This window comes from Geotrypetes seraphini, chromosome 7 (genome assembly GCF_902459505.1).
Source record: "Geotrypetes seraphini chromosome 7, aGeoSer1.1, whole genome shotgun sequence".
NCBI classification, from domain to species: domain Eukaryota; kingdom Metazoa; phylum Chordata; class Amphibia; order Gymnophiona; family Dermophiidae; genus Geotrypetes; species Geotrypetes seraphini.
In genome coordinates this window covers 144287641-144313648 of record NC_047090.1, presented here as the reverse complement: position 1 = coordinate 144313648, position 26008 = coordinate 144287641, and the positions used below count along the sequence as shown (strand labels likewise).

At 42.8% G+C, this 26008-nt stretch overlaps 1 protein-coding gene across 1 annotated transcript in view; it reads right to left on the bottom strand.

Annotated features, from left to right (window-relative positions):
- The window catches only part of DAAM1 (dishevelled associated activator of morphogenesis 1), a 342176-nt gene extending 316979 nt beyond the window's left edge, over window positions 1-25197 (bottom strand). The window contains 1 exon segment of the mRNA XM_033952248.1: window positions 25109-25197. The gene's annotated coding sequence lies outside the window, so the exon portion shown is untranslated.
- Window positions 25198-26008: the final 811 nt, after the last annotated feature.

The following is a 26008-nucleotide window of genomic DNA, read 5'->3' as shown; positions in this document are numbered from 1 at the left end:
TTTTTAAGCCCTCTTCCCTTAAGCCTTACCTGGTGGTCGAGTAGGTTTTCGGGACAGGAGTGATCTTCCTACGCTCCTGCCCCGTGCAGATCACTCATAGGAAATGGCTGCCGTGAGCTCCCGTCGTCTCTCGAGAGACGACGGGAGCTCATGGCAGCCATTTCCTATGAGTGATCTGCATGGGAACGAGTGTAGGAAGATCGCTCCTGCCCTGAAAACCCGCTAGACCACCAGGTAAGGCTTAAGGGATGCCGGGGGGGAGGCTGGGGGTGGGTCAGAGCCGGCCCGAATATTATGCGCGTTTTTTTTTTTAATATTCGCGGGCCAGCTCTGCCCCTAACCCCCGTGAATACGGAGGGAGAAGTGTAATCACAAAACAAACGTGTGAAAAAGAAATTAACTGCAGGTAAGTGTTCTGTTCAGATGCAACTGAATGAGATAAGCAGAACTAATCTGAACATGCCAGTCATATTTCTCACCTAGTCCAGTTCTATTCAACTGGATCCTACTACGACTATTATTTCTATAGTGCTACCAGAAGCATGCAGTGCTGTACATTAAACATGTAGGAAACAGTCCCTGCTTGAAAGAACTTACAATCTAATTATGATGCAGACAGGACAAAAAGGGTACATTTATACATGCTGCTCTAGTTGGAAATTACAAGGGAATATTAAGGTAGATAGGATATTTTTTTATTCAATTTCCTATACCGTTCTCCCAGGGGAGCTCAGAACGGTTTACATGAACTTATTCAGGTACTCAAGCATTTTTCCCTTTCTGTCTCGGTGGGCTCACAATCTATCTAATGTACCTGGGGCAATGGGGGGATTAAGTGACTTGCCCAGGGTCACAAGGAGCAGCGTGAGTTTGAACCCACAACCTCACGGTGCTGAGGCTGTAGCTTTAACCACTGCGCTACACTCTCCCCTTAGATAGGGTCTAAGGAAGAAATGACAGATACGGGTACTTTACAAATGGGTTGGAGTTAGGACTGAAAAGCAGTTTCAAAAAAGTAGGCTTTTAGCATGGATTTGAATACTGGCAGAGATGGAGCCCGATGTACCAAGTCAGGCAGTTTGTTCCAGGCATACAGTGTAGCAAAGTAGAGGAGACAGAATCGGGGAGTTGGCAGTAAAGGAGAATGATACAGACAAGAGAGACTTACCCGATGAAGGAAGTTCCCGGGACAGAGTATAGGGAGAGAGAAGAAAGGAGCTGCAGACTGAATACACTTTTAGGTCAATAAGAGAAGTTTGTATGCGGAAACGGACAGGGAGCCAATAAAGTGAATTGAGGAGAGGAGTAATGTGAATATAGCAACACTGGCGGAATATGAGGCATGCAGCAGAATTCTGAACATATTGAAGGGGTGAGAGATGACTTAGTGGAAGACCCGAGAACAGCAAGTTGCAGTAGTCTAGGTGTGACAGGGTGGAGTACCTGTCCCTGGCCAGCGGAGGAAGCCCGAGCAATGGAACTCATTGAGCCCGAGTGAAATTTCCCAAGTTTATTTAAAATTTATTATATCGCTTATCATAATCCTAAGCGGTGTACAGACTACATAAAAATAGGGTCATACATACAATTGTAATCAATTGGACATACAAGAGACCAACTGACGTACAAGAAACAAGAGGGTAGGGGAAGAACTTCATTAAATCAAATAGGACAGGAAATAATCTGCATAGAGCTGCATGTGTTACTGAGAGCTGTCCACTCAGAAGGCAAGGAACTCCTTCAGGTGCTGGAATGCTGGTCTCTGGCCTAACTCCCAGTAAGCCCTGAAGGCCATTGCTGACAGGGGGCCCTGTGCAGCAGAGTAGAGTGGCTCACCAGTCCTGAGAGGGAGAACTGGTGGAGCGAAGACAAAATCATGCAATCTGCCATTTATTGGAGAAGGGAGCATTTTCCTACTTGCACTAGTACTATCCCACTTGGACTACTGCAATTCATTATTTAAAGATGCCTATAAGAGAGATATTAAGCATCTGTAGTTAGTACAGCATAGTGTGGGAAGCTGCTTCTGGGTGGGAAGAAATATAACCATGTCACCCTGCTCTTTCTGGCCCAGGTGTGGCTTACTGGTAGGGCTACTGCCTCTGCACCCAGAGGTTGCAAGATCAAATCCCAGTGCTGCTCCTTGTGACCCTGGGCAAATCACTTAATCCTCCAGTGCCCATTGCTTTGAATGTCAGCCTTGAAATGCCAAAGCCACAAAAGGCGGTATACAAGTCCCCATTCCCTTCCCTTTTGAGTGCTATATAAAAAGTTATTACTTCTAGTATTTAAGATTTACAGAATTTCTAGCTCAATACTTTTTGCTGGGCAGAATGAAGGAAAACAGGTGGGAGCATGGTAACATCACTCCTCTCCATGTCACTTCCTATATCAGCAGCTGAACCCAAGCTGATGGGAAACGTCCACCTTCCTTGGCTCAGAGCTCCAGGTATGGTCCGCACCATTGTTGCTGTTCTTTGCTGGTGCTGCAGTTATCTCCTGCTTGCGACTGGCAGCTTCTCTCCCTCTCTACAGCAGCCCTACTCTCTGGCTGGTATCTCCTTGCTAACAGGCACCACTTCTGTCTCCTCAAGCTCCGGACTGCCATTTTCCTGCTTGTTGCTGGTCCAGTGCTGGGACCTTTTTCTTGACTGGCCAGGCAATGACAGGCCACTTCTCCTTCTGAGCACTGCTCCTTCCTTTCCTACTCTTTTGCTGCTTTAATGGAGGAGGGACCCTAGATAGACCCTTCCTCACCTTCAGAGAGCAATAAATATATATATATTTTTAAATATTTTATCTATTTACTATATTGTTCAACAGAAAAGCTAATTTTGCTGCAATTTAACAAAAGCTGTCACTTAGAAGCAATTATAAAATGAAGGGCTAATGTTTGTACTATTGCCACAAAAGATCAATCCACAACGGTCAGAGGCAAAGAAGCTTATTATCAATACTCCAGCAGTATTTTCTCAATTAAGTTTTCCACAGCAGTAATTTTTTAAAAAATACTTCTGCGTCATATTAAGCATTCACTTAAATACACTTTTTCATTGCATTCTTGTTGGCTAGGAAAGAAACAGAATGGTTTTGTGAATAGAATTATAATCAGTACTAATGAATGGTATTATTGATTAATTTACTGGCCCGAAATCAATGTCACTACTAACATTGTCACAGCAATCATGTACTCCTCTCATGCTCCTGTACTGTTTTCACAGCTTGATCTCTCTTTATGTACCTCAAAGCCAGGGCAAAAACTTGGGCAAGGCCCAGGCGTGTTTTATTTATTTGGATTCTATGTCTTTTTCCAATTGTAGCTAAAAGTGAGGTGTATTCAGGTACAGCAGGTTATTTCCCTGTCCCTGGAGAACTCTCAGTCTAAGTTTGTACCTAAGGCAATGGAGGATTAAGTAACATGGCCAAGGTCACAAGCAGCCACAGTGGGATTTTCTAAGACAACCAGATACCGTCGTCGTTCCAACCATAAACGATGGTGACCAGCAATCAGGTGGCATTACTCCGTCCCTAGCGGTATTCAAATCCAGGCTAAAGTCCACTTTTAACTCCTAACTCCCACTCACTTGTAAAGCACCCATGCCTGAGAAACTCCCTGACCCCTCTACTTGTCCTCTGTCTGTTTATATTGTAAGCTCTCCAGAGCAGGGACTGTCTCTTGAATGTTTTAATGTACAGCGCCGTATAGGTCTAGCAGCGCTATAGAAATGATAAGCAATAGTAGCAATAGTAACTTAAACTAGAGAATGACACGTTGGCAAAATTCATCACCTTTCCCGTCCCCCGTGGGAAACCATACCATGTCATTCTTTAGTGTCTATCTCAACCTCAGTCCTTCTACACCAGTATTCTTCAATGCAAGGCTTGAGGGTCAGCGGTTGTGCCCGTTCATACTCTGATTCTTCCCTCTCTCCTTAAAGAATGATGGGGAGAAGGGTTCCCCGCGGTTATCTGCGGGGACTGGAACAGTGATTAATTTTGTCACCGTGTCATTCTCTAATTTAAACTGGGTTTCCCTAATTCTCAACCCACTGCTCTAACCATTAGGCTACTCCACTTCATCTCTTATCTCTGAGCTGCCAGATCTCAGGGCTATCTACTGACCACCAGGTAAAAAAATAGTTCTAAGGGGAACAATGTTTAGGAGAGAGTATAGTACCCAATAATTTTTTTAATTCTTTAATTTTTAAAACATTTTTTGGTTTTTTATGGGTGACGATAGTGTGGATTAAGTCAAGTAAACGTGTTAGTGTTCAATGCTTCAACCCGTGCCTGAGCCAGCACTCAACGCAACATACCATCATAGCGTCTTCCTGTGAGTGTAATCGTGAATACGTGTAAAGCACACTAAACTTAGGGCTCCTTTTACGAAGGCGCATTAGCGGCTTAATGCGCATAATAGCGCATGCTAACCGCCGGCCGCGCTAGCCGCTACCACCTCCTCTTGAGCAGGCGGTAGTTTTCCGGCTAGCACGGGGGTTAGCGCATGATTAAAAGTCACGCGATAAAGCCGCTAACACGGCTTCGTAAAAGGAGCCCCTAAATATAAATATAACTAAAGCACTTGTAATCTCAAACATCACAAAAATAACTGCACAGCCCTGAAAAATATAAAGGACTTATCTCACATTGAAGAGCCAATAAAGGCTATCTTAGCTCCGGATGACAGTGCCGTATTGGCCAATTTAATTATGTTTCTCAGCTCGTCTCTAAGAAGCAGTGGTGGTTCTACTTAATTTCAGTTTCAGATTGAAGAAATCCATCACCAGGAACCTCCTCTTACTGCAAATATAACTTCATGAGGACAGCAGGAACAAAAAAGTTAATCGGAGCGCAAGCCGTTGAGCCGAGCAGCGAAAGGCATACTGATGGACAATAGTTTTCAGTATTAAAAAAAACCCTACTATCACCATGCCCCCCTAAAAAATACAAAATGTAAAAAAAAGGACCATTCAATTAAATTAATTTATGGAGCATGTATGGTTGAGCAAACTGGATGGACCATTCAGGTTTTTATCTGCCGTCATTTGCTATGTTATGTTACTATGTAAATATAGTATACATATCCTAGCAAATCCGGCTGTGTTAGACTTCCAGTCAATAGCAGATGAATTTGCATCTCATTTTCACATATTCACACTGGTGCACTGTACTAAGCAAATTTATTAACTTCAGAACTGCTGCATGTTGCTGGTGTTGATAGACTGAAGGGACCGCCGGGTGCTTCCTTTTTATAGCCAAGGTCAGCAATTCCCAAGCATTTAAAAATAATACCAAACTTATAAGTAAAGGAATTCAAATGTTAGAGGTGAAAAAAAACTGCAAATTCCTGTTCAGGGAAAAACCTGCAGTGCAGCAGGTTTAAATTATTAAACAGAAAGTTTTACTTTAATTATTATCATCAGACTTATGTCTTTAAAGTTTGTCTTTTAAAGTACTTTTTTCTCTCTGCCTTTATAAAAAAGCCTTTCAATTGTTTTGTCCCTCTAATGTAGCTTATACTTGTATTCCCAAACCTGCCCTGGGGAACCCCCAGCCTGTCAGTTTTTCAGAGTATCCACAATGAATATTCTTGAGCATGCCCAATGGTTAGTGCAGCGGGCTTTGACTCCCACTCAGCTCCTTGTGACCTTGGGCAAGTCACTTAATCCTCCATTGCTCCAAGTACAAAACTTAGATCGTGAGCCCACTAGGGACAGAGAAAGTACCTGCATGTAATGTGTACAGTGCTGCATTATACATTTAGTAGAGCTATATAAATGAGGAGTAGTAGTAGCTACACGATCAATGGACATCTATAAATTCATCTCTTAGAAGTAAAATCTGTCCACAAAAACAACCAGACAGAGCAACTTAAATCCAACCTGAACTGCTGAAGAGGGGGGATGTCCCCTTTTCCCTTCCTTTCCTGTATATTTCCATAGTTCCCTTGGTTAGAAATAGCAAGCAATGTGCTGAATTTCAGACTGACACATTCCAAATATGAAGACTGTTTTGCAAAGTCACTCCCTAAGGAAAGAAAAAACTCAGGGTGGAATGATAGCAATTCTGTCCAGCAAATTATCCAACGTCTGCTTCACCCAAAGAAAATATAGTCAAGTATTTATCACTACCCAAAGTTTGATTCTAGAATAATTTTGGGGTTTATTTATAAAATGTACACCTTACAATATTCTGCTTTGAGAACTGTTCATTTGTAATTTAGGGCCCCTTTTACAAAACCACAGTAGTGATGCCGCTGTGGTAAATGCGCTGAAGCCCGTTCAATTCCTATGGGCTTCTTTGCATTTACTGCAGCACCGCCCCTACAACAGCTGTGTAGAACAGTGTTCTTCAACCACCGGTCCATGGACCAGTGCTGGTCCACAGAAATTTCCTGCCGGTCCACAGGGCCAGCATGTGCATCAGGCCCCAAACAGTGTTCTTCAACCACCGGTCCACAGTGTGATCGATTCGGCGTTATCTTCGAGCCAGCTCCCTCTTCCTAACTGAATCAGTGCACAAAGCCACGGGCAGTGGCTCCTACGGGCATCCTGCACCTGAACCAGAAGCCAGAGGGAAGGCTTCCAGATGAGGCACGGGACATGCAAGGTGCAATTAGTACTATTATGGGGGCGGGGTCTGGGGTAGAGATGGGCGGGATCTGGCCCACGACTTAGCCCAGTGTTCTTCAACTGCCGGTCCACGGACTGATGCCAGTCCACAGAATAATTCTTTTATTTTTGGCGGTCCATAGATGTAAAAAGGTTCAAAAACACTGGTGTAGAAGACCCCCTTAGGGCTCCTTTTACAAAGGCGCGCGAGCGGTTTAACGCGCGTAATAGCGCGCGCTAAACCGCCGGATGTGCTAGCCGCTACCGCCTCCTCTTGAGCAGGCGGTAGTTTTTGGCCAGCGCAAGGGTTAGCGCGTGATGAAAAGTCACGCGCGTTAATCCCGCTAGCGTGCCTTTGTAAAAGGAGCCCTTAGTGTTGTGGTGCCATCCATTTGGAATAGTCTGCCTCTTACTCTCAGGGTAGAATCCTCACTTTCAAGATTCAAAAAAAAGGCACTTAAAAACTTCTTTTTTTTTACCCAAGCCTTCCTGCAACATTAATTGAAATACATCCTCACTTCCTGTCCTACCCTCTCATTTTTGTCCCCCATCCCTCAATTGAGAGACTGTAAATTAGGACTTATCCTTTTATACTTCTCTTTTGTATATTGTATGTCTTTCCATATATAGTTTGTCGTTATACCCCTTAATTTTTAACCCATTTCTTGTAAACTACTTAGATGTTTGCCATATGATTCAAGGTATATCAAGAAAAAACTGTAAACTGTTTACTTTTTTTGGGGAAAAGCAGGCAATGATTACTTCTTTCAAGTTTTCAATACACAAAGCAGAAAAAGTCATGTTCTACTAAACTTCTTTAGAAAAGGGCATTTCTTCGAGAGGAACCAGTTGTATTTGGGGCCTGTTTAGAATCAGCTTAAGTTGGTAGAATCAAGCTGTGCCCCCATAAATTGATCAGGGAGCAATTCCTAAGTGCAACTCCCACAAATTTACCCCCAAATTACATGGAGATTGCGAATCAAGGGCTAGATTCACTAAGCCCACCGAGCAACTTCCGACCACTTAACGACCTGATTTCCCTCCGACCCGATTCACTAACCTCTATCCCGATCGTCCTCTGATCCGCGCATGCAAATGAGAGGGAACAGCATTCAAATGCAGGCAGGAAGCGATTCACTAAAATAAAAAAGCAACACTGACTAGGCTGGCCAATCCAAAAATGAGCGACTGCTGATGACCAGTCGCTGAGGTCCTTTCCGACTGCCCTGCCTTCTAGCTCTCTGCCCTGCTTTCTCTGCTCTAAGCCCCAATCTCCTGCGTGCCCTGATTCTCTTGCTCTCTCCTGCCTGCCCCGAATCTCTCCTGCCGCCCCAACTTGCTGCCCTGTTCTCGCCCCAACTCTCCTGCCCTTCCCCCGCACTATGAGCCCATGGTTTTAACCCGTGGGTTTAAAGCAGGTTAAAAAAAAGTCGCTGCTCTTAAGCATGCGTAGACCATCTACAGATGGTCAGCGCATGCGTCGGGATCACTAGAGAGTGATCCCGACAACCGGATGGAGGCGTGATTCCGATCGATTTGTGAATCAGGCCCCCGGACACGGATCCGATCCGTGCCCTTTGTGAATCTAACCCCAAGTGACAGCAGAAAAAGAGGCAGTCTGGAGAGACCACTATAGTATACCTTACAGTTTCATCTTCTATTGTTTCAGCCAAACATCTGAGCTAAGTTGTACAAACTGGTTATCTTTGAATAATTACTGTAAACAAATTTGCTAAGGCAATTACCAACACTCTTCTAACCTTGAAAGGATTTAGGGCTCCATACAAAGGATTTAACCATGATGAAATTGCAGATGCTCTCTTAACAAGTACTGTGAGCCCAATATGATTTGCAGGGCTTAGGTGGAAAACAAGACAGATAGATAGCTATGGAAAGCAGACAATAAATAGGAGACCTAGATGTAAATACTTACTCTAGAGCACCTTTCCTGAATTCAAGTAAAAGGGTAATACTGAATAAACTGGGCTGCCATCCTCAGCCCTTTAAAAAAAGAAAGTAAGATCCAAACACAGGATGAGTTAAATGATTCCTTCTGGGCCTTTTCTTCCAAGATTGAATACCTGTACAGTATGGACAGGAGCTAACACTGCCACTCAGCCTCACTGTGGATGAAATGGCCAGTACCTATGCAGGTATAAAACCTCCAGGAAAAATCATTCCCTTCCTATCAATCCTCTTGTTTTATCCATTAGATAATATATAGAGGAGAGAGATCCCAGGGTATGGGGAAAGGGAAGCAGATGCTATATTATGGCTTTGGAGGAAAGACGGGAGAAAGGAGATATGATAGAGATGTTTAAATCCCAAAATTTAACTACAAAATATTACTCACCAGAGATGGGTTACACTCCCCAGATAACCATTTCACAAACCAGTGGAGAAAAAGCCTCAAAAATTTCAATGCAGCAGTAAACAACTTCAATACTGTTTAAAGTCCAAGCTGCTTATGTACTATCACTGGCAAAAAAATTCCACCACCACTGAAATGTATTTATCAAAAGGGTAATATACCCATCACTGTGCACAGGAAAAGCAAAAAAAAAAGTTTTACTTAGCTTGGGACTATGGTCTGAAACGCCGTGCTGTGCTGGTAGAAAATGTCTGGCCAGACTGTAGATGAAAACACCATGGCACCATTTACACGTGAAAAACGCCTCCTCTGATCTTTTTTGATCAGAGGAGGTGTTTTTCACGTCCCATTTAAAAGTTTGATCGGATTCTGTTACACCCTGAGGCAGCAAGTTGGTGAAACGCTGGCCATCGTTGGTGTACCGATCATAGATAAGTTGAAAGTTTTTTTCATCTATCATTTGCAGAGACAGCCCTGCTTATAGTTTATACAATAGGGAGTGCAATGGAGGTTTTCTGCCAATGAGGTTACCACCCAACCACCTTTATCCACCATTGTGGTGGTGGGAGGGCATTTGTCTGAGGCTTTTTCCTCCGTTTTTGAAATATACACCCCTTTAAACTAAAGCAGCACTGCCTTCACTTATTTGTGACATCATTATTTCTTGTGAAAGTGTGGCACAGTATACCATCCAGAATCCATGCCATCCAACCAATTGGGCATGGATTCTGGACTGCACATCTAAATGGTGCTGCATTGAAATTTTTGAGGCTTTTTCTCCACTGGTTTGTGAAATGGTTATCGAGGGAGTGTAACCCATCTCTGGTGAGTAATATTTTGTAGTTAAATTTTGGGATTTTTTTCTATTACTCTTAGTTTTTTCTTGAGAGATATTTAAATACCTATATAATATAAATGTGCATGAGTCGAGTCTCTTTCATTTGAAAGGAAACTCTGCAATGAGAGGGCATAGGGTGAAGTTAAGAGGTGATAGGCTCTAGAATAATCTGAGAAAATACTTTTTTACAGAAAGGGTGGTAGATGCATGCAACAGTCTCCCGGAAGAGGTGATGGAAACAAGAGACTGTGTCTGAATTCAAAAGGGCGTGGGATAGGCACATGGTATCTCTCGGACAGAGAAAGAAATAATGGTTACTGCGGATATGTAGACTAGATGGGCCATTTGGCCTTTATCTGCCGTCATGTTTCTATATACAAGATCTTTATTGCTGAAAAAAAGGAATGAATTTCACATGTGCATCTAGGAAAGAAAAAAAATTTATGCAGCAAAAATGAAAAAAAAAATGCAAAAGTACAATCAATGACTATAAAAAGCAATATTTATGTACTGTACATTCATAGAATACAGAGAAATGCTAAAAAATGCAGGGTCATGCACTTGGGCTACAAAAATCCAGGAGAATGGTATAGTATAGAAGGAGAAGTACTTCTATATACGAAAGAAGAGTGGGACTTGTGGGCGATTGTGTCCGATGATCTCAAATGGCCCATCCATGTCATCTACAATCCCTTCCTCTCCCTTAGTGATCCTATGTACTCTTCCCAGGCTTTCCTGAATTCAGTTTTCATCTCCACCACCTCCACTGGGAGGCCTTTCCATGAATTCATCACTTTTCTGTGAAGTATTCTTCTCTCAGGTCACCTCAGAGCCTGCTGGGATCGTGGTTCACAAACAGTCGGGCCTAAACCAGCTTAGGAGTGTAGTGGTCACTTCCTCCTCTTGGTGGAGAATTCTACACAAATTCTGTCTGTGCAGAATTGTGACAGGAGTAATCTGCATGCTTGAAGGAAAACACAGAGGTGGTGTATCCCATCTCATTAGCTACAATGCTGAAGCAAGAATAGAAGATCCAAAAATCAAACAATTTCTCTTCACATAGGGCTAGATTCACTAACCTTACTGATTCGTGTCCCGAGCAGTTTGTGACCTCGACCCAATTCACTTACCTTCTGGCCGATCCTGTCCGCACATGCAATTGAGGAGAAATGCATGCATAAGTGGGAAGGCAGCGATTCACTAAACCAATGAAGGAACACCGACTGGGCTGGCCAATCCAAAAACAAACAACTGCTGAGGACCAGTCGCTCAGGCCCCTGCTGACTCTCCTGCTCTATGCCGCCCTTCCCTGCAGCGCGAGCCCTTGTTTTAAGCCCGCAGGTTTAAAAGGGGGCTGCACTGTGGTGTGTTCTGCTGTTTCAGAGAGAGCTGGGACTAGTGAGAAATGATTTCTTGGCCGGGGCACTTTCGGATCTGTGCGGCGTTAACAAAAATGTCTGCGGTGCCAGGCGCTCTGACTCCAGAGTCTGCGGGACCAGCTTAGCTTATCCCGGGCCGTCACTCAGATTCTGCCCGGGCCTATTGCATGCCTCTAGCTCCTATTTCCTGCCCCAGGCTCTTCGGCTCCCCCTGACTAGTTTCTTGATCCCCCCCTACCTTCCTCACTTGTGCTGAGAGCAAGCACATGCGCAGACCATCTACAGGCAAAGATGGTCTACGCATGCGTCAGGATCGCTCTGCCTGATCACTCTGGGGTCGGTGTGGGGCGTGCCTCCGATTGCATTAATTTGCATGAGGAGGTGTAGTGAATCAATCGCCCGGGAAGACTCACCCACGGATCGTCCAAAAAAAGGTTAGTGAATCTAGGCCAAAGTTTCTTTACTAAACCCTGGATACCTACTTCATTTGGCATTAAGTCTTATTTAACTGTTCCAACATGACAACACCGTCCTGAAATGTGGGAATTTGGCACACTCGTCTGCAAAGACTACTGACCACAAACAGAATTTAGGACTACTGTCACTTATCAAATGATATGGACCCATGACAATAACAAACGAATACAGACTACAATAGTAGAATAAGCTGTAATGCGCAATCACTGCAAAAAGTTGAATTTGTAGATAAGAGGTAGCCAAGTGACCTTAAAAAGAAGTTTAGATACTATGCATAGTCATTTTCGACATGTACAATAAGCAGTGTAACACATATGCTACAAATTAGGGCTGCAGGAAGATTTTTAAAAAAAATTGTGTTTAATTGCAATTAACATACAAGCTATTTTTGGAGAGTTATTTATTGAAAAATAAATTTTAAGAAAATACAACACAAATAATATAAATCACTGTCTCCTGGTTAAGGAACTCTTCAGAACCTGCCTTCGATCACAACCCCCTTTTCTTCCATCAAGCTCCGATATAATTTCTTGTTTGTAGGTCAGGCAGAGCCAGTGGCAACATGCACAGGGAAACATCATCTCTTGTGCCAGCCTTCTGCCTGCCATTCAGACATGGAGCAGCAGCAGACCTAGCACAAGTGCAGGATAGCAGGTAACCGAGTGAGCATTAATTCATTTTATGTATTTCAGTATTTATATACCATTTATAATCTAAGTGGTTTACATACAGGTACGCAAGCATTTGTCCCTTTCTATCCTGGCAGGCTCACACTATCTAATATACCAGGGGCAATGGGGGATTAATTGACTTGCCCAAGGACACAAGGAATGGCATGGGATTTGAACCCACAACCTCAGGGTGCTGAGGCTGTAACTCTAACCTCTGCGCCACACACTCCCCTGTTAATCTTTTGTCATACATTAATGCTATTAATGTACTGAATTGTTAATGCGTTAAATCTGCAGCCCTACTATAAATCCAACTGTTAAATAAGGGAGGCATACCCTAATGGTTAGAGCAGTGTATTGAGAATGAAGGAAGCCTGGTTCAAATCCCACAATCTTGAGCAAGTCACTTAACCCTCATTGCCTCGGGGCCCTTTTACTAAAGCTTAGCGTGCTAATGGAATTAGCTAAGCATGCTAAATAGCTCATAAGTATAAAATGGGCTTCTTAGCAGTTATGCATGTTAAGCTTTAGTAAAAGGGCCCCTTAAATTTTAAGTCTTCTGGGGACAGGAAAATATCTACTGTACCTGAAAGTACGCAACTCACTTTGTGCAACTACTGAAAACAAGTATGAGCAAAATCCTCATTCTATCCACCCACCTGACCTTTTTAATGCCTATATTCCCTGAACACATGCCTCACAACCCAATCACTCCCAAATGATGCTTTGTACTTGTAAACTCCCAATTCTCCCCCTCACACCCCCCCCCCCCACACTCAAAACACAGCAAGAGGACAATGTGTTAACTCTACTGGCTTGGCCTCCAATACCATTCTTACACCAAATTTTATCACTCCACATTTCCAACTGTAATCTGTTCATTTCCCTTCATAAGCAGACAATTAACTAGTTTTGCAACATATAGAAAGGAAATTTAGTAATTTCAGGATACATTATCTGCATAAATATATTACAGACTGCTTATCCAGCTCTTCACACTTATCCTGCAGAAAGTGAAAAATACGAGTTGTTGAGAGTGGAATTAGCAAAACAAAGGGAGTCTACGTATAATCCATAAACATTACTTGTTTTCTGTATGTCAGTTCAGGTGAAGCCAAGGTAAAAGCAGTTGAGGAGACACTGCTTGGCTATGTGCCTGGCAGCCAGCTCTGCGCCAAAGATTTTGGTCACAGTTTCATTTAGTGTGTGGGACACTCCTCAGCAACAAATGTCACCCTAACAACCATATTCAACACATCCACTCAGGTGGAGTTTCTCTTATGCAGGTGTAAAACATAATTGTAATACAGAATTTCTGAAGCTGCACTGGTTCAGGACAACAAAGAAGCCATTGAAACTCATGGCCTATAACATCTTTAACGGATGCCCATATAATAATGTCCATTTAGTCAAAACACAAAAAATTTCATCAGTTACTAACTATTCTTTTTCCCAAGTGATTTATCATTTCTTTTCTCATGGTTACATAATTCATGCAAATTTGCAATCACGTTGGTAAAAATCCACGCAGGAGTAGGCAGAAGACAACAAGAGGCAAAACAGGCAGTCGGTCGTAACAGCCCAAGGCAGCAAAACATCAAGTGGAGACCAACACATAACAGACGTACTAAGAACGGATCACTGCAAAAACCGGAATATCCTGTCTATTCCTCTAAAGTGACTTTTGTAACCGATTTATCATCTATCTCAACCAGTTATTGGAAAGATAACGCAGCAAAAAGTCTCTGTTCCCAGACCAAAAGAATGTTGTAGTGTTCCAAAAACATAACTATTTAGCACTGGCCAGCATTTTCTTGTGAACTGGTGCTGAAATATTGTCTGTACAGCTTCCAGGAAGTCTTTGCTGGCTTCTAAAGCTATGACAGACTTCAAGTCAAAAGTCTCCTCATATTATTCACATACCTATTTCAGTAAAAGGGAATGATCTCCTTATCTAGCCAATATTAAAGTAAACACCATTAATGAACTCTCCTTTCATCTCCTAAACTCAATTAACAAAACAAACAGATAGTTAGTTGTGAACGGATCTGGGATCTTAAAATGATGCTCAAAAGGAATAAAAGTATGTCCATTGTATTATTTATTTGTGAAACAGTCGCTGCTCAAAAGAAAAATACAAATTCTTTGTTTTACTCAGAAAACTATGCATCAGCAGACTCTTTTGTTAAGCAATAGGATCAGGCTGCTTATGCACAAGGACAGGCAGACACTAGATCAGCCACGCAGCTGCAGTTCTGTGGAATGGATTTGAATGCATTGATCCCAGCAGCAGAACAGATGGAAGAATCAATATGCACACTCTTTGCCTAAAAATATGTGCCATAAAGAATGTGCATGGGGTGGGGGATTGGGATTAGGAGAGTAGCTTCTAATCTTCAGTAAATTTCTTTGCACATTTTTCACTGGGAATTTAAAATCAAATGCCCTAACATAAAGGAATCATGGGAGCTGTCCTTTTCCTGTCCCACCTTCAACCTGAATGACTGGTTTAGTGTTTACCTACTCTCTTATTGCCATCGTACATCAGCCTACCAACTGATCAAATACTGATATCTCCTCTCTCAAATACATGTATACACAAAGCAGCAGAAGAAACAAAACTTTTTTCTTACCTAAGTAAATCATGCATTGTTTTAATCTGCTCTAGACTTCTGGCCACAATAGAATCTAGTTTACCAGTTTCCTTGCCAGCTACAGGAAACTGAAGCCTGCAAATTACATCATCCCTATTTTGTACCACACAATACAACAGGAGATTATACAGAAACACCACCTTGGACAAAAAAAAGCGCAACTGGTATATAGTGCATCATGGGATTTGTATTTCTCACTGATACTACTATAAAAAGAAAAAAAAAACTTATAGTAGCTTTTACAAAGCTGCGGTAGAGGTTTGTACCGCAGGCCGGTGAGGTAAATGCTCCGACGCTGGCCTGCGGTAGAAACCTTTACCGCAGCTTTGTAAAAAGAGCCCTTCGATTCCTGGAAATACCTCAGTCACAGCGGGAAAACGGAACATAATTCAGTTGGCAGATAAAACAAACTGAAGTATCTAAATTTATTTAAAATGTGAAGTTATTTTATATAAAACATTACACACAAAATATTTTTCTGCTAGAAATCTATTAGATTTAACAGTATACTTCTAAACTTGTCAGATATTTGTAATGAATAGAAAAATATACATGTGCACAAATGTCAAAGTTTTCCATCAATATATTTTGTTAGATAATTCATGCATATTATTATATATATTTTACACACATACACAGAGTCCCTTTTACAAAGCTGTGATAGTGAGGCTGCCACAGTAAATGCACGGAAGTCCCTAAGAACTGAATGGGTTTCTGTGCATTTACCATGGCAGTCTCACAATAGCAGCTTTGCAAAAGGGGCTCACATTTTGGTTCTGGTAATCCCTCCACTCTGTTTCAAAGTAATAGGTAGCCCGAGAGCCCGTCTCAACAGGCGAACCTAACGTGGAGCTGGGAGGCCTTCATGGAAGCCTGTCGTAGGCACAGGGCCAGTCAGCTAGAGGGTCGGTGGCAGAACGTTCAAATTTTATTTGAAAAGCCATCTAGTTGGACATCTTGGCCACCAAGACATTCAACTAGATGTCCAACCTCAGGATGTCTAACTTTATTACCCATTTTTGACCACAATATTGTCCAAGTTGAAAATGTCCAAATGAAACCCATTTGGACATGGAAGGGGCCAGCTTTCTAATGGACTGGCCCCTCAGACATCCAGGGACCCCTGAGGAAGACACGTTTGTCGAAACACAGACTGTATTGGGTCCAGTGCTCCCAGCAGACTAGGTCCTTAAGGTGTTTATGTGGATTGTTATATACGAGTGTCATTTCATAAATAATGCATACTATTTTTTTTTTTTTAATTTACATGTTTTATTTTTTTTCAAGTATTTCTTTACAATCCTTCAATATAGTCTCCCTGCTTTGCAGTGGCCGAGTCCCAACATCCAGGAAGCTTCATTATTCCATCCAAGACACCATTTTAGTTCAGTTGCCGAATGGTTCGGGTACCGGTGAAAGAAAGCTGCAAAACGATGTCCACGCATAGGTTGTTTCAACTTTAGAAGTCTGGTGGACTCATGTATGGACTGTAGGGAGCATGAGGTAACACCGCCCAGCTGTATTTGTGTAGTTTTTCAATGACATTTCCTATGTGTGGGCGAGCGCTGTAGTGAAGAATGATTGGCTCAGGCAAGAGCAACTGAGGTGGGTTTTGTGCATTTTTCTGCAAAAAAAAATCACAATAATACACTGCTGTGACACTTTTTCCACATGGAACTTTGTCTGTGATAATGATGCCTTCATGATCATAAGCAAAAATCATCATTTGTTTGACTTTTGATTGAGCTTGTCAAAATTTTTTTGTCGTGGGGAAGATGGAGCTCTCCACTCGTCATTGAAAAACTACACAAATACGGCTAGGTGTTACCTCATATTCCCTACAGTCCAGACATGAGTCCACCAGACTTCAACCTTTTTCCAAAGTTGAAACAACCTATGCGTGGACATCGTTTTGCATCTCTGGAAGAGCTTTCGTCCGCCGGTACCCGAGCCATTCGGCAACTGAACTAAACCAGTGTCTTGGATGGAATAATGAAGCTTCCTGGATGTTGGGACTCGCTCATTGCAAAGAAAGGAGACTATATTGAAGGATTGGAAAGAAATACTTGAAAAAAAGCAAAACATGTAAATTTTAAAAAATAGTGTGCATTACTCATGAAATGACCCTCATATTTATGCATCCAAAATGTGGCCCTGCAAAGGGTTTGAGTTTGAGACCACTGTCTTAAGAGGGTCTTATGAGGTCCCAGCTTAATATCAGTTGGGATCCACAGAAGGATATCTGGTCAGGACCCAACCCCCCTGGAATATCTCCAAGCACACTACCAAAACCCTTATCCACGCTCTCAATCACTTCTCGCTTAGACTACTGCAATGTACTTCTCACAGGTCTTCCCCTCAGCCTTTTCTCTCCCCTTCAATCAATTCAAAATGCTGCTGCACGACTGATATTTCATGAAAGCCACTACGCTCACATTAACCCTCTCAAGTCACTTCATCGGCTCCCCATTCATTTCGAAATACAGTTCAAACTACTTTTACTGACTTACAAGTGTATTCACTCTGTAGTCCCTCAATATCTCTCCTCCCTTATCTTCCCCTATACTCCTCCCACCCCATGAACTCTGTCCATCAGGTAAGTCCCTCTTATCTGTACTCGTCTCCTCCATCGCCAACTCCAGACTCATACGTCATACTCCGTCTCTAGTAGTATTCAAAGCCAAGCTAAAAGCCCACTTTTTTGAAACAGCTTTCAACTCTTAACTCACTCACTGTCAGATACCTTTACCCATCATTTCATTCCTTCTGCTAGAAACTCCCCAACCCTGAGATGTCCTGTCTGTCCAAATTAGATTGTAAGCTCTTCTGAGCAGGGACCTTCTATTACATGTTAAATATACAGCGCTGCGTATGCCTTTCAGCGCTATAGAAATGATAAACAGTAGTAGTAGAATATCTAATAGCCCCCCTTCTGATACCCCCTCCCCTGAATATCATCCAGAACTCTCCCTTCAGAACATCCATATCTCCTCCACCCTACCACCCTACGATTCGAATCGGTTCGTTTTGGTAAAAAAAAACAGATTCACCAATTCAGCCCCGATTCAAATTAATTATTTTTTTTACCGCCGGACTCGTTCCCATCTAATGTAACTTACGGTTTTGGAAAACCAGAAGTTATATCAGAAGAAACGAAAGGACGTGAGAGTGTCGAGGGGGGAGCGAGCAGACCTCGGAAGCAAAGGATAACCGGCAGGAGGGCTGAGAATCGGCAGCGGGGGGGGGGACTGAGAATCGGCGGGGGTCTGAGGGCTGAGAATCGGCAGGGGGGCTGAGAATCGGCAAGAGGGACTGAGAATAGGTGGGGGGACTGGTGAGTCTTGGGGGATGAGGATGGAAGCTGGGAATCGGCAGGGGGCTGGTGAGTTTTGGGGGCTGGAAGCTGAGAATCAGGCAGAGGGGCTGGGGAAGCTGAGAATAGAGCAGAGGGGCTGGGGAAGCTGAGAATCGGCCTGCCCGATTCACGATTCCAATCGATTCTCCACGACAAAAAATTGGCCTCCCGATTTGTTGACTGCCCCTCCCCCCTCGCCCCTAAAGCAGGAGCGGCAGCACTGCCTCTTGTTGGCCTGCAGCTCCTGCTTTAGAGGGAGAGTGGGGAGGGTCAATCGGGAAGTGGCTTCCCCGCATAAATTTACCTAATTTCAGCAGCCTGCCCTGCAGAAGATCGCTGGCTCTAGTGATCTTTGCAAGCTGTCATACGTCGTCCGAATTGTCTTCTCTCTGCCGCTGTCCCGCCCCTTCTCTGACATCAGAGGAGGGGTGGGACCGCGGCAGAGAGAAGACAACTCGGACGATGTATGGCAGCTTGCAAAGATCGCTAAAGCCAGCGATCTTCTGCAGGGCAGGCTGCTGAAAATAGGTAAATTGAATACACAGGCCTCAGGGGGATGCAGACGTTCAGGGGAGGGGGCCCTGGTGTAGAAGTACACGGAGGGAGGGAAGGGGGGGTTCAAAGAGACGTGCATATGCCGGACTTTGGGGGGGAAGAAATAAGGGGTCTAAAAACAGAGGAGAGGGAGAGAGATAGTGGACAATGGGATTTAGGGATGAAAGTTACAGAAAGAGAGAGATGCTGGATGAAAGGGTAGTTGAGAAAAGGTGGATCTGTAGATGGAGATGAAAAAAAGGAAAGATGCCAGACCTCCAGGGAAGGGAAGGGAAACGGAAGGGGAGAACAGAGATGGCAGATGGATGGTTAGCATGGAGAAAAATGAGACCCCGGCAAGCAAGCTATCAGAATACAACCAGAGCCTGGGACCAAGATTTGAACAATGACCAGACAACAAAAGGTAGAAAAAATAATTTTATTTTCTGTTTTGTGATTACAATATGTCAAATTTGAAATGTGTATCCTGCCAGAGCTTTTGTTAGATCACAAACGTGAGCTAGGATTTAACAGAGAGAAGAAAAGTCTTTTTTGTTTGTTTATTTTGTTTACACCACAACGCCAGTGTGGTTAGGAGAAGGCAAAGGGGGTGAAGAGGCTATAAAATAAGCCCATCAGGATGTTTGAAAAACACACCCAATTGGGCAGGAAAATCGAATCAAAAAAATCGATTCAGTAGGCTGAATCGAATCAAAATTTTTTTTTCCTGAATCAGGCAGCACTACTGCAGACTTATCTGCCCAATCTCTGGTGGTCTTGAGGGAAACTGGCAACAGCAATGCCCAGTCACTCCTGCCTGCTGCAGCTGCCTCTTCCAAATGGATGCCAAGAGCTCTAGAGGTAGCCTTGTGGTGCTTTGGTAGTACTGTGAGGCTCACGCTGGAGATTGTGGCAGCCATTTAGAAAAGGTAATTGCGATAGGCAGGAACTGGTGGGCATTGATGCTGCCCATTTCCTAGTAGATCACCATGGATTAGACAGCTGGGATCACCTGGATGTTTCAGGGAAGTAGAGTTCTAGATGTTATTCTAGAGGGGAGGGGGATCCTAGGGATTGCTGGATGCTCGGGAGGTGGGGGGGGAGCTGAAATTGGCATACTTCAGGCTCGGATCTTTATGCAGATGCCAGCCGATATTTATGCAGTCCTATTTGGTTGCTTAGCTATGTGGGTGTCAGTACTTAATATTGAAAGCAATCTGCACAGCTGCCAGATCCTCCCTGACTTCACCAATGGAATGCTCCTCTCCAGTCCATTTCAAAAATGGCCTGCCAGAGTGAATATTCAGCCGCACTAACTGGTTAACTGTTGCTGAACATGGGTGGTTTGCCTACAGAGCACAATTTAAGCAGGCAGGAGAATCTCCTACTCAATTAAATCATTTTTTTGAATATTGACTGTATGATGTCAGATCATGTGTTTTTAGTAGATTGTTCCAGGAGGGATTGGAAAGGTCGGTTCAAGTAGAGTTTTGGAATTGCCAATGCAAGGAGCTGGATTTCTCCTCATGGAGATGCTAAATGTACTATCCTTTGTTTGAAAGAAATATGCATAAAAATTGCCAAAATTCTAAAAGCTTTTGTTCATGCAAAGCCCAATTTAACCCCCCCTCCCCCCCAAAAAAAAAGCCTAGCAAATGATACAAATTTTACTAGACATTATTTAGTCCAAATTCTAAAATTAAGGAGCTGCTATGACACAGCATCCTGCATTAATTTAGAATGCAGCAAAAACATATTTGTAAGCTGGTCTTCACAAAGATAAATACACTGTAATAAGGCTGAATGGAATTTAACTAATGCAAGGTAAGCTATCTAAGAGCCATGCCAGGTTCTTGAGCTATTTGATAAACTGTAATAAAGAAAACATAGTCCTCTATCTATGATATGAGATACTAAAAGAGAGTGGAGAATTGATAGGGAAGTCCATTCATTATACAGTCAACAGCAACATATGGTTCTTGTATGGGGGTGAGAACACGAGAAGCTAACGCTGTTCAGAAAATGAAAAGCCCAAAAAGCATATAGCTAACGCAGGACATGAAATCCGAAAAGCACTAGTAAAGAAGCGTGGTTATGTGGAGAGAGTTGCGGCAGGAATGCCTACACTGAATGTGAATCTGAAGAAGTAAATCTCTGATGAACCTAGAGCAGGGGGAAAATATAGATCGTGTGTATATAATGGTAAAGGACCATGGCAGCTGCAAGAAGGGAATGTCAAACTGCACAAAAAGTGAATAAATGCAGTAAACATATTGTTTGTGCCTGAACTTGTTACTGACAGTAAAGTTTAAATGGAAAGTTGCTATGATGCTTCTTTATATCCATTTTGTGAGTCATTAACTTGCATGAATCAGTAAATACTACCACTACAACCATTTATCATTTCTATAACGCTGAAAGGTGTACATTTAACATTTAATAGACCAGGGGTCTGAAAGTCCCTCCTCGAGGGCCGCAATCCAGTCGGGTTTTCAGGATTTCCCCAATGAATATGCATGAGATCTATGTGCATGCTCTGCTTTCAATGCATATTCATTGGGGAAATCCTGAAAACCCAAATGGATTGCGGCTCTCAAGGAGGGACTTTGAGATCCCTGTAATAGACGGTCCCGGCTCAGAAGAGCTGGTCTTTCAATCACTGATAACAGAAATAACTAATGACTAATGTCAAGGTCACAAAAAGACTTGTGGCAAGAAGTATTTGTAGATGCAATCTAAACTGATAGTATCATATATGTCAAAAATTGTCTAGATTATATTCCTCTTCCAAAACCTGACGCCTCAGCCCCACCACTCCACCGCAAAGTTCAATTCAAAAAAGCGGGAAGTTTAATGTGAGAACTTCATCATAGGCTGTCGGGTTTGTAATAGTTTTTACTTGTTTGTTTTTTATATTTTTTTTTCAATTCTATCACATTTTTAAGAAATTTTTAAGAATAAATAGTATAAGACTCTTCAATTTTTAAGCGTCATAATATAAACTCTAAAAATTGTTGAACAATTTTTGTATAAACAATTGTATAAACAATTTTTAGAGTTTATATTATGACGCTTAAAAATTGAAGAGTCTTATACTATTTATTCTTAAAAATTTCTTAAAAATGTGATAGAATTGAAAAAAAAATATAAAAAACAAACAAGTAAAAACTATTACAAACCCGACAGCCTATGATGAAGTTCTCACATTAAACTTCCCGCTTTTTTGAATTGAACTTTGCGGTGGAGTGGTGGGGCTGAGGCGTCAGGTTTTGGAAGAGGAATATAATCTAGACAATTTTTGACATATATAATGTCAAGGTCAAACATCTTAAGAAAAAAATGCAACCCAGTCATCAGCTGGTCCTCTAATATCTGAGGTAGATGAGTTCAAGAGTGTCGAAACAAATGTGCCACTTGACTACACCCCCTACTGTCGGGTCTTACTATTACCCTCTATTGGTCCCAAGCACGTTGAAAATTTGTTCCAGCTTTTACTACCACCGCTTCTACTGGTAGACTAATTCAGGCAACTATCACTCCATTCATAAAGAAGGCTTTCCTCATATCTCCTCACAGCTTCTCTCTCTCTCTCTAAAGGAAAGTGCACCATCATGTACCTTATTGAAGCCTGCTAAAGATGCCTATGATTTGTAAATCTCCAACCAAAGAACAATGAAGGAAGAGCATATCCCTCCCATTGTATTGACCTTTTTATCTCACTATCCTATTGCAAATTGTATTTCCTCCCCTCCCCCTTTCACATGTGTCTATGTATTGTCACTGTTTATGTCTTAGGGCTAGATTCACTAAGGGCACAGATCCGATCCACGTCCAGGGGGCTGATTCACAAATCAGCCACATGCAAATGAGGGCGATCGGAATCACGGCCCCAACCGACTGCCGGGATCGCTCTCTAGCGATCCTGACGTGCACTGGCCCTCTGTGCCGGGCAGAACAGCACAATTTTTTTTTACTTTTTCGCGAGCTAGTAGTTTTAACCCACTTTAAACCTGCGGGCTAACACCTTAGCTTGCAGTGCGCGGAAGGGCAGGAGAGTCAGGGCGGCAGGAGAGATTCTGGGCAACAAGTCAGGGCGGCAGGCAGGAGCGATTCGGGGCAAGAGTAAGGCAGCCAGAGCAGCAGATCGGGGCAGAGAGCAAGGTTTTTACACCAGTGACTGGTCCTGAGCAGCCAGCCCAGTCAGTGCTTTTTGGTAGTGAATCGTGGCCCTTCCTACTTTGCATGCCGTTTCCTCTCATTTGCATGCGCGGATCAGATCAGAGGTGATCAGCCACAAAGTTAGTAAATTGGGTCGGAGGGAACTCGGGTTGCAAAACGATCAGTACACGATTGGTTTGCATAGTGAATCTAGCCCTTAGTTTTGTCACCCTGATGATTTTATGATCTTATATTCCTCTTTTGTACACCGCTTAGACCAGTGGTTTCCAACCCTGTCCTGGTGGACCACCAGGCCAATCGGGTTTTCAAGCTACCCCTAATGAATATGCATGAGAGAAATTTGCATATAATGGAAATGGCAGGCATGCAAATCTGCTCCATGCATATTCATTAGGGCTATCCTGAAAACCCAATTGGCCTGGTGGTCCACCAGGACAGGGTTGGAAAACACTGGCTTAGACAATTTCTTAAGCCGTATACTTGAGAAAACTTTGCATGATACTGCACAACTGCTTTGCCTTTTGCCTTGCTTTTTGTGGTTCTCGTGGCTTCTCATGTGAGGCTCTTTTATCCTCATTTCTTACTTTGCAATCATAATATATCATATCCTCCTTTTGCATGGTTTGTTTTACAAGTCCTGTACTGCTTTTTTTCTAGCTTCTCTCGCAATCACTTCCACCCTTTCACATCAGCTGGGATCTTGAAGATTTCATGGACTGTGGGCAAATATTTTGGGAGCTAAATCATGGCTCACACTTCTGCAAGCTGAATAAGAAAAAGGACTGAGAAGTAGATAACCAAGCTGGTAATATTTTCCAGACCCCTGAGAAAGAAGTTATCTGGAGATTCTACATTGCTTTGTGTTGCTTGCTTCCAATAGTCTGAACATACACAGGATTTTTAGGGAAGAGGCTTGAATGGCCAATATGAGCTCTTTGTAGTACCGTATTTGACGCCTTGAATAGAACACAATTTTCTTTGCTTAAGCTATGTTAGTCACAAGTTGCCAGTTAAAATCAGACTGGTAAAAAGAGCAGGTATAATTCTTAAGCACATGCATGGTGCAGTCTCCTTTATACATCGCTATGCCACATGTATTATCTTCACAGGTATGTTATAAAGTCAAATGACTACCCCCAGTTGTGTAACCAGATTTATTAGGATTTATTTACCACCTTTTTGAAGGAATCCACTCAAGCTGGTGTACAGCAATGTAAGTCAGACATAGCAATGATTGCAACATTTGTTTTGAGAGAGAAGCTCTGAACCACACATACTTAGTGAACATTATTTCTTTCCTAGTGATTATGTAATTCATATACTTTAATCTCTATTTTCCAGTGGCATTACTTATGTAACCAAAAGGCCAAAAATTTGAAGTTATATACAGTTCAGATTAAGGCTACTGCAGCTCATATGGTGAGCAACAGATACATTAGCTATTAGGTGTATTCTCTTGAAACACTTTTTTTTTTTTTTTTAAATCAACAGATTTGATAACGCACTCTCTATATACAATGTACCAAAGAAATATGCACATTGGGTTACCTGAGAAGTAATCTGTTCCTATCAGAACTTCTAAAAAAATCTGTTCTACCATCCCAATATGTTTACGTCAAATACTAACTTAATGCCCTTACTATAGACATAGTGCGAACCATAAATAGATTCAATTACATTTATTTTCCTTAACCAGTAATAGAACCATTTCCTAAACTCAAGCAATGATGTATCATAATATCTCCTCTTCCCCCCCCCCAAAAAAAAAAAAATATATATATATATATATATTGTTTCCATTGATTTAATAATACACTGTGAAAGGTCAACCTGTGAAGCACTGCATGCCCTGAAACCCTCGATTCCTCAGTCCCTTTGTTAGGGTAAGAGCACCTCTGGTTGCTGATCCACAGAACAGGGAAAACAGCTGCCGCTCAGCAGAACTAAAGTCTAAAAATGCAGCAAGCAGACCGCGAACCTGTACACACACGCCTGAACCTCAGGGGAAAGGAGACCGGTCTCCTTCACTAGGTGCTCACCGGCGAGCTAAAGGCAAGCCGCCGCCGCCGCCCCTCTCAGACTGCTTTCCCCGTCTACCTGCGGCACCGGCCGGAGCACAGGTCGCGAGAGCGCACGCACCTTGCCACTGAGCCGCGCGCCATGGTCCCACTCCTGCGTCGCCGAGCAGCTGCTCTTCCTCGCGCCGCTCTCTCACGAAACAGGGAGCAATCTGCCGCTGCTGCCGCAGCCCCCAGAGCCCAACCGTGCGAGCATCGCGCGGCCCCTCCCCGCGGCGGCTGAGCGTCACTTCCTGCCCGCTTCCCTCCTCCCCCTTCCCCAGGGGCAGAGCCCAGGTCGGAGCTTCGCGCGCGAGGGGCAGCGACGGTGTTGTCTTCCGAGTCCAATTCGGCGCGCGCACTGACGAATGGAACGTGTCTGCCCTCCTGCGCATTCTAGTGGCTTCGTTTCATTATTTATGGCTTCTTAGTTTCTTGAGCTGGGTCACCTTACAGGCTTTTATGTATTATTATTTTTAATAATGGCATTCCGTTCATAATGAGATTTTATTGTAAACCGCCCTGTGATGCTCTCAGGAAGGGCGGTATTTTTATGATTTATTTAAAATTTCATATCAATATTATGAAATATTTATCAAAACAACCTATACAAATGACATTGGTTTGGCTACGTTCCCGTAGTAATATACATATAACTACAATTTTGACTAAGATTTTCTACCCATGTTTTGTGGCTTTCCACAGCTGACAAACTTTTATTTCTTCCACTTCATGCCTCCTTTTTATTGCTGTTTCAGGTTGTCTTTTGCATCTTTCTTTCCAATTTGCTCAAGTGCCATCCTTTTTTCATCCTACAACAAAATACCTCTAGTATTTTTTGCATTTCAAGCCTTTCAGCTCTTTAGCACAGGGGCCTGTAAT